Here is an 8,641-nt window from a genome sequence, read left to right on the forward strand (position 1 = left end):
AAAACAAATGACAGCATTCTGTAGTAGCACAGGGAGGTGAAGCAGGTTTCTACGGGAATATACTACTGCTTTTGGACATGTACGGACAACTGTGCATTTTCCCTGAAATTTCCCAGCAAAACTAATACGTCATGTCCTCTTCATTATTATTTTCATTATTTTGTTCCTCAAAAACAAAGGATTATGTCATGGGAGGTAGTTTGAACTCTGAGTTGATGAGCGGAAACAGGTAAGTAAAAAGTCGTGCACTTTTAAATCCAGTCGAGGAAGGGAGATTAATGTTTAAGTATTTTTATTCAGCTGTAACCGGTGAGAGGACAAAGTGTTCCTGGCAGAGGAGGATGAGACGTTTTAGAAGTTTAGAAATCTAATATTGTTAACTTTATGCTAGCTTAATGATTTTTATATTCACAGTTACAAAAGCCTCCAGGGTAAAACTGAGTTCAAACTTAAAGCATTTAATGACGATATTTTATGAAGTAAATTCAAATATTAGAACACTTGCTAGAGGCTAGTTTTTGGAAAACGCCATACAAACCAATTACTTATCATACTAATGCATAAATCCTTGAAATTAACTGTTAATCTTTACTCTGTGGGAAACCACACTGGGTGAAACTGTGTTTCAAAACTGTTTTATTTTTGACATGGTTTAAAGAACATGTCTGACAGGTAAAATAAAAAAAGGACTAATGACTTTATCTACTTCTACATGTTTGATCAAGGTGTGCTTTCCCTCCCCTGACATTTTTGCAGTGTCATGCAGTTATGAGGTCATTTGATCACAGCATTTTACGACCGAGGTGGACACGCAACAGGCTGGATGTGCAGGAGAACAACCGTGTGGCAAGGTTTTAAGTTTTAAGTGTAGTGACAGGAGTGAAATGACACGTGGGAGCTGAGGAATGTATTTGCAGTTGCCATCCTCCGCTGTAAATCTCTTCCCTTGTGATCCTCTGCTCAGATGCAAGTACACTTGAAAACTACGGGCAACAAAACAAGTTGCTTCACGACAATGGAGTTTGGATTGTGGACATCAAATATTGGATTTAGATTTGATATATCCCTATAACCAGCCACTTTTATTTATATTGTTAAAACACTGTATATTATATTACACTGATAGTACAATGAAAAATTGCAAATTACCGTCATTAATCATGTTAATATAACTTGTTTCCAACTTATTTTATTCTTTTTATCTTTATTTATCTTTTTAGTGTCAACAAAGGTAATTCAATAATAATTCATAAGTGAATCACACACACTTCATAATAATAAATATTATTCACCTACCAGCCGGCGGTTCAGTCGACACTTTGCTCTCTGTCGGCTTTCCAGGTGCTGAATCAGTTCAATGTGTCAGTGGAGTAAGAGGAGGGAGGAGCAGGCAGGAGCAGGCAAGCTCCTTAACAAGGAGGCGCGGCAGTCTGTACCAATCTGCTCCTTCTTCAACATAAGAGAACGAGTCACACGTAAATACCACGGCATGGAGGCAGGTCGTTCCAATAAAAAAAGTTATTGCGTTTTAATTTTGATGAAATTCATATCAAGAGCTGATCATAAGGTTTAAAGCTAAATTGCACCCAAAGCTTCTTGAATGAAACTTTTGAAATCCCGGGGGAAAGATGAGGGGAAGTTAATAAAGTGAGGTACGCATCCCCTGTGATAATGGGGGTATGTGAACAGAACCAGGGGCCAGTGTTGGATGGGAAACATCCGCGGTAAGAAGCCTTGAGCCCCGAGCAGTTTTAAGTCTTAAGGGGCCTCTGCAAGATATTCAAAATAATATCTGCTCGGGATTGTAAGTGCTTGCAGAAGTGCTCATTGGGCTTTTGAACCCCGACGGATCCACATCACCGAAAGCTCTCGAATCTCAACATTGTTCCATGTGGAAATCTTCATCTGTTACTTTTCACCCTAAGATATGTATAATAATTTGACCTCTTTTGCCCTTCAGAAATGTCACCAGCACGCGGAGCAGAGAGAGAGAGAGAGAGAGAGAGAGAGAGAGAGAGAGAGAGAGAGAGAGAGAGAGAGAGATAGAGAGAGAGACAGATAGAAGCCAAAGCAGTGTGTCATTATGGGCGCAGGGCCCCTTTGCAACAAGACCGGCTCTGTCTCCGTCGCTCTACATCTCGCTCTGTTTTTTATCCCTTTGGTCTAATTCAATTGTGGCTCTATTTTTTACATTTTATTTTGAAGATATATTCATGTCTATACAGCTCAGATGAGTTGTAAGATGATTTGTCATACTCAGCGTTTTGCAGGTTCTCTCATCGAGCTGCTGTCATGAACAATAAATGATGTATTGGATAAAATAGAACAGAGACAACATAAAGCAAGAACTCTGGAAAATATCTGGAAAAACTGACACAGATTTTTGGCTGAATGAATTCCAAAGTTATGGTAAAGTCGCCGGAACAAGCAAGTGAGGTAGTTGTTGGTAACTGTGTTATCTTTCCTTCTGCTGTCTTTTTCTTTCGGGACGTGGAATGTGGAAGGGTAGAAACAGAAATCTATTTGACGCAGCAGCATTGTGGTCACAGTGGCAGAGGGGAGGGGGAAATAAAAAGTGGTCGATAAAATGTCAAAGTGGAGGCAAGAAAAGAGGGAAACATGAAAATTAGAGGGTGGTTTGAATAGTTTCCTTCATCCAGTGGATTCAAAAGGCCTGACTGTCAGATACTGATTAAATCCATGTCCTTCCCACCACAGCCAGCATCTGCCAAGCTACATTTTGAGGCCGATGTATTATTATCTCTAGTTAGCGTTAGAAAACAATCGCAAACTCGTGAGCCCCTGAATAATCAGTAACACATAATGTGTCATCCCGTTTCGACTGTAGTGTAATAAATAACTTCCAAAATCGGCCCGATTGTGAAACCGATAAATCATCTGACATATGGGGCCAATTATCAACAAACTCCTTCCCTCAGCCTGTGTGCATCATTTGGAAAAGGTCAATCAGAGAGGACACACCATTCCTTTAAATTTGACTCAAATGACTGAAACGGACAAAAAACAGATCCATCAGCCTCTGTTTATCTCTATTATTAAAGTGAGAATAAGAAACGTGTTTTGTGTAAACACACTCACACACTTTCCCTCCTCTGACAAAGGAAATGCATGAAGTGTTTACCACGGCCTGACACACCGTCACATATCTCCTTCTCTGATGCCAACATCAGCCGGAGGTAGGGTCCAAAACAAGAACTCAAGGGAGTGTCATGTAGGCCAACTCAAGCTCTCTCTCTCTAACTATCTTTATTCTTAACAACTTATTCACTGTCATTTAAACTCTTACAGATTCCTTCACTACGACCATCACTTATTCAATGGAGTAGGTGGAGGAGAGGAATCTGACGGCACAGAGGGATTCCTGAGATGTAAACACACACAAAAAAAGGGCTGTGATCAACAAGTGTGGTCCGGCTGCCAGAACACGACTGCAGTGTGTTAAAAACTCTTCTGGAAAAACCTGCAGATTTAAAGGAGAGCGGAGAAGAAAAGGGAGGTGTCACGCAATGAGGGATGTGTTTATGGGTTTTGGGACTGTATGTATGCTTTAGTGATTATTGCAATGCAAGACTTGTGTCAAGGAACGTAATCAAAGCAGCCGACAGCCAGAGGAGTCGTTTCTGAGGACTGAGGGGCGGCTCCGCTCCTCCGCTCCAAATCGAGGATCATAACCTCACCGCTCTCCTCCATGAAGGCCCCTGTGTGGTTTCCGTCCTTTTGTCCTAATCCAAGCCAGAGATGTGATTCATGAAAAGCCCGAGTGTTTCATTTCAAAGGAGCTACGTAATAAAAATGGTAACCTCCTGCACGCTGTCCGCATTATGAATCTCTTTGTTGCCCGAGCAATGCATCAGCGCCCAGATGCTGATCGGGGAGGACATATGGAGTGTGAGGGAGTCAGGCTGGAAACACTTCATCATCATCATCATTGTCTTCATCATATGTTGATACAATGGAAACATCTGAGGAAATAGTTAAGGATGAAAAACTCTAAAAAAGGGAAGAGACGACCCACTGCCATCTTGCGGATTTGAAGTTTGTACAGTAGAAATCTGGGAGGATGGAGACGTTTTAACAATAAACTCACTCAATCAATTGTGAGTCAGGCTAGAGGGGACATTTTCAACACTTTTCCTTGATTCCTCGGAAAATAATTCATGGATATTGCTGAAAACCGACAAATCTCATGAAAAAAGCAGACCTAGTGCATTTAAATATGGTTTTATGAGGGGAATGTTGGGCCTTGGTGGAGGAATGCACACTCTGAGTGTCATTCTAGTGGCTTAAAGGAATTTAATGATAGAGAGAGACAATAAGATATAATATAAGGAAACTAGAGGTACACACACACACACACACACACACACAACGGACTTTTACAAACTTTGACAGACAGGCACCACATGAGTTAATGCTCTGGCATGCAGGTTGTTGCGGCTTGGCTAGATTTACAGTCGCCCCTCACGTCCCGCTCCAGGCTTTTCATTACCTTCCCTTGTGATGAATTGCCCCCAGACACAATAGACCCCCGCTGTCCTCTGACGCCTTTCTCTCGCCGAGGCGATGGCGCTCCTCAGGGCCGGGAAACACTGGCACCCGAGGTCTGTATCTGGCAACCTTCTTGATCGAGATCTCTTATCCTTTCGGATTCCCTGTGATGCAGTGATGAGAGGAGTTTCTGCCCTGTTACTTTCTCTGAGTCTCCCTGACACAAATACAGCTATACATCAAGAGAATTATCCTGACCCTTACAAAGGTCAGAGGAATTTTGCTGTAAACCCTGGAATCCGCAGATATCCTAGACCGGAAGAGGGATTGACCTTGCACGACATCCCGCCCCTCACGGTTTCTATTAGAGAATCTTGCTTCTTTTTTTTCCCTTTTTCCTGGAGTTAAGGGCCTCTTTCCTATCTAAGCCCTTAATAGCCAGGCGAATAGCATTCCTCGACATTAGCACGTCATAAAACCCCAAAAACGGCTTTCCTCGTGAATCTGTGGCTCCCTTGTGCTCGGCGGTGTTCGCGCTTCAGCCTCCATATGAAATAGCTTTAGCCCAAATTAAGTTTCTACTTCCAGGAATCCCAACGCGATCGGAGATTTTGCAGATTTGAAGTGCTGGAAGTCTTAATTATGATATTTGTATCGGGCCGTAAGCATGATTTGTAGAGTCTCTCGCTGTAATGCTTTTACTGTGACACGCCTGTTAATGGCAGCCAGTGATTTTTGTGGTATTCGGCCCTCAGACACAAACAGAAGAGAAAGAGGGATAGAGAGAAGGCTGTATGGAGATGTGTGGAATGCCCGAGTGAGGGAATGCATGACTGAAAACCACAGAGGCAAACTCTGCCCCGCGTCTCGCATGTCTGCAATCAAAAAAACATGAGCTCAGGAGACAGAGGGCCAGACAGCGGTAGAAGATAGCGGATCAAATATGCTGCGGAGGAAACACGCAGCGACGCCTCGGGTTATCGGCAATTACAGGGTAAACTTTAATTGCCAGACAGGGAAGAAGTCAGCCCAGTGGAATCTGAACCTTTAAACAATACAATTCCAAGAATTCACCTGCAGGGAAATGCTGACCAATTACTTTACGTAGAAGATTAACTTATAACACTGTGTCAGCTTAATTTGACACTGTTATATATACAAGCTGTTGGTGATCTGAGTGTACTTTAAGGAGTTGCCCAAAGTTCAATGGGCGTGCTGCAGAGGTATTACATTATGTTCTTCACATTAAAACCCTGTCTCTAATTATAGCCCTACTGCAAACTCAATAAATCAACCAGATGAAGAATCATTACATAATCACGACATGGTTTGGGTTTTATTTATCCAGATTTCTGCCTCTACTCGGATACAGTGGAGGTGAATGTGGTTTAATCTTTTTTTCAACGCTAAACAGGTCACTTAAACGTATTACTTCCTGTTTTTTAAATTTTTGATAAGAAGAGATGCTGCACAAGCCCACGCACCACATTATGACATGCCAGCTGGATGTGCTCTACGGGAGATTATTAGTGATGTTTTGAACACAAAACATATTTAAGAGAACGACTTAAGTTCTTTCTGAATCCCTGTGGCTTCAAGGGTCTGTCAGATTTATTAAGGTAATTCCTCCGTTACTTCTGTTGGGTATAAGTGAAATAAAACATTTATATTGAGCACGGTACTCTCTGCTTCTACCCCTGTGGGTTTCGTCTCTGATGTCCCGGAGCTCCTTTCCTCTGGGAGGATGTCTGACAGGAAATGGAACTGGCCGGAATCCCTTGCGGGGTTCAGGCAGCCACTTCCTCTGCCAACCCGTGCCACGACGTGCCAGCTCTCAGCTCGACCCAGACCACCGTGAGAAAAACAGTCTCCGACATCCTCTGGGAAATGTGGACTGGGCCTTCACTTCCCCTGCCTTGACTCACATGCTCACATTTAGGAGAGTGTTTGGCGAAGGTTGGCATGGATACCAGCGATGTATTGAGGTGAGAGGTTGCAAAAAGTTCCAGAGGTTCGTGACGTGCAAAACAGAAAGAGGATAGGGGATGAAGATCTTGTTGATGTTGCGTGGCTTTTAATGAAGATTTGTTGAAATACAAAAGTGGAAATGTACAAGAGGAGGGGTGTGCTATAGAATCTGAAAAGGCCTAATGAAACGGGGCAAGAAGAGGTGACGGTGTGGAGGCGAGGGGAAACAGATGGAAGCTCAAAGTGGGGGGGGGGGGGGGGGAGGCGGTTTGGCGGTGAGGGTTTCCCCTGATGAGGCGCAGCTGACGGTGCGAACCTACAGCGCTCTCATGACAGGCCTCACCACATCAACCCGTTGACATGACTGTTCAGCCGTCCGGGGTCCGGGCCCACACACACACTCCTGACCCGCTGCGAGTGTGTGTGTGATCTCCGATTCAAAGGCACGCACACCAAATGCTTATTCATGCTCCTGCGATCACACCAATCCATCTCACACACACACACACACACACACACACACTTTCTACACGGCCTGCTGGTATGTTCTTTGGCGGGCGGCTCGGCTGCTTCTGGACCACAACCACACCGGCTGCAGCCAAATGATTCTGGTGCAAGTTTGAGCAGGTGTGTGAAGGTGTGTGTGTGTGCACTTGGACTTCTGTCTTTGTGAAGAACATTTTGAGCATAGACCATACGGAGTGAGGACATTTTGGACGGACCTCACTTTTTTAAAGGGCCATCTGAGGGTAAAGACTTGCATTCAGGGTTATGGTTAGACTTTAGACCTTAGGGCAGGGAAGTAGGTCTAGCTCTATATCAAATAACACAATTGGTTGAGGTTGGTATCAAATAGAGCTTGAGGTATGTGCTATGTCAATGAGCATATAAGAAAGGATGTGTGTGTGTGTGGTCCAGGTATTACACGTGTTGTGGGGACCTTAAGCTAGACACAGTCATATAATGACAAAGCAAGTCCATATAACGTCAATGATTAACTTTTAAGGTGAAAACATGTTTTGAGGTTAAGTAAGGTTTAAGGCCAAAGATTTAGGAAAGGTTTAGGTTCAATTAAGGAAAGTTACAGGTTATATTTAGGTTAAGGATAAGGATAGATATACAGTAGGTTAGGTTTAGGTTAAAAGTATTAACTGGGGTTAAGGGTTAGAATAAGGCTTCAAGAAATCCATGGAGGATAATTTAATGTCCTCTGAAGTCGGGGAGATACGACTGTGTGTGTGTGTGTGTGTGTGTGTGTTTGTTATACCTTGAGCTGCAAAAGAGAGAATTGTTGCCCTTATCTCGGTTGCCAGGTTTGTAGCCCTCCTGACACACAATCCCTCTTTTCCACACTCATTGCTTCAAGTCGTACGACAGCAGGAACGTTCACTTTAGAAGCAGCCGGCTCCCTGTCAACCGTCTCCTCAGGTTTCATTTATCACAAGCAGCCCTGGCGTCACTCTCAACACCCTTCTCCATCTTGTCACTGCACATTAGCTTGCTCGCCCTGCTCTTTACACGCCCCTTTTCAGCACGCCATGATTAATGCCTTGATGCTGTCCCATCAGTAACAGAAAAAACATTAAAAAAAAAATCTAAAAAGTTTGTTTATCATAAATCAAGCTCTAAACTTGCTCTGTCAGTATCTTTAATGTCATAAAAATAAAGTTGGACGTTTCAGCGACGGCGGGAACACGATCCCGCCTCTCACTCATCTTGACGTCTCACTAATTAAAACAAACCCGCGCGCGAGCTTGAGCATGTGACACTGCCAATATTTGCCTCTGTGGCGTGTGTGTAAGCGCCAATGTTTTGCATCGTCTGTGCAAATTAGAGAGATTCCATATATGACCGTGACGAGCTGTGTGTGTGTGTGTGTGTGTGTCAGTTAATCCCCCTCCACCCAAAGTGAGTGTGTTTACCTCGGGTTCTGGGGCCAGACGTGGGCTCCCAAACCGTCTACAGCTGCGCCGCAGGTAGCCGGCAACATACATCACCTGACGAGACATGTGAACAGTCAGCCCCCCCTTTTGGTACACACCGCACACACACACACACAGTCTCACACACACACACACTCTCTCTCACACACACAGATCACTCATCGGTCCTGTTATCAAAGGACGAGATGGACAATGGAGAGGTTTTGTTTAGAGTCTGCCGG

General features: G+C 43.8%; 1 long non-coding RNA gene across 1 annotated transcript; it reads left to right on the forward strand.

The window, feature by feature from the left end:
- The first annotated feature begins 19 nt into the window (after nucleotides 1-19).
- Nucleotides 20-3,825, forward strand: LOC132996618 (uncharacterized). The gene is made up of 3 exons (XR_009677122.1): nucleotides 20-229; nucleotides 3,123-3,197; nucleotides 3,310-3,825. It is a non-coding gene; the product is annotated as an uncharacterized LOC132996618 (long non-coding RNA).
- The last annotated feature ends 4,816 nt before the right edge of the window (nucleotides 3,826-8,641 follow it).

This window comes from Limanda limanda, chromosome 23 (assembly GCF_963576545.1).
Source record: "Limanda limanda chromosome 23, fLimLim1.1, whole genome shotgun sequence".
Classification (NCBI taxonomy): domain Eukaryota; kingdom Metazoa; phylum Chordata; class Actinopteri; order Pleuronectiformes; family Pleuronectidae; genus Limanda; species Limanda limanda.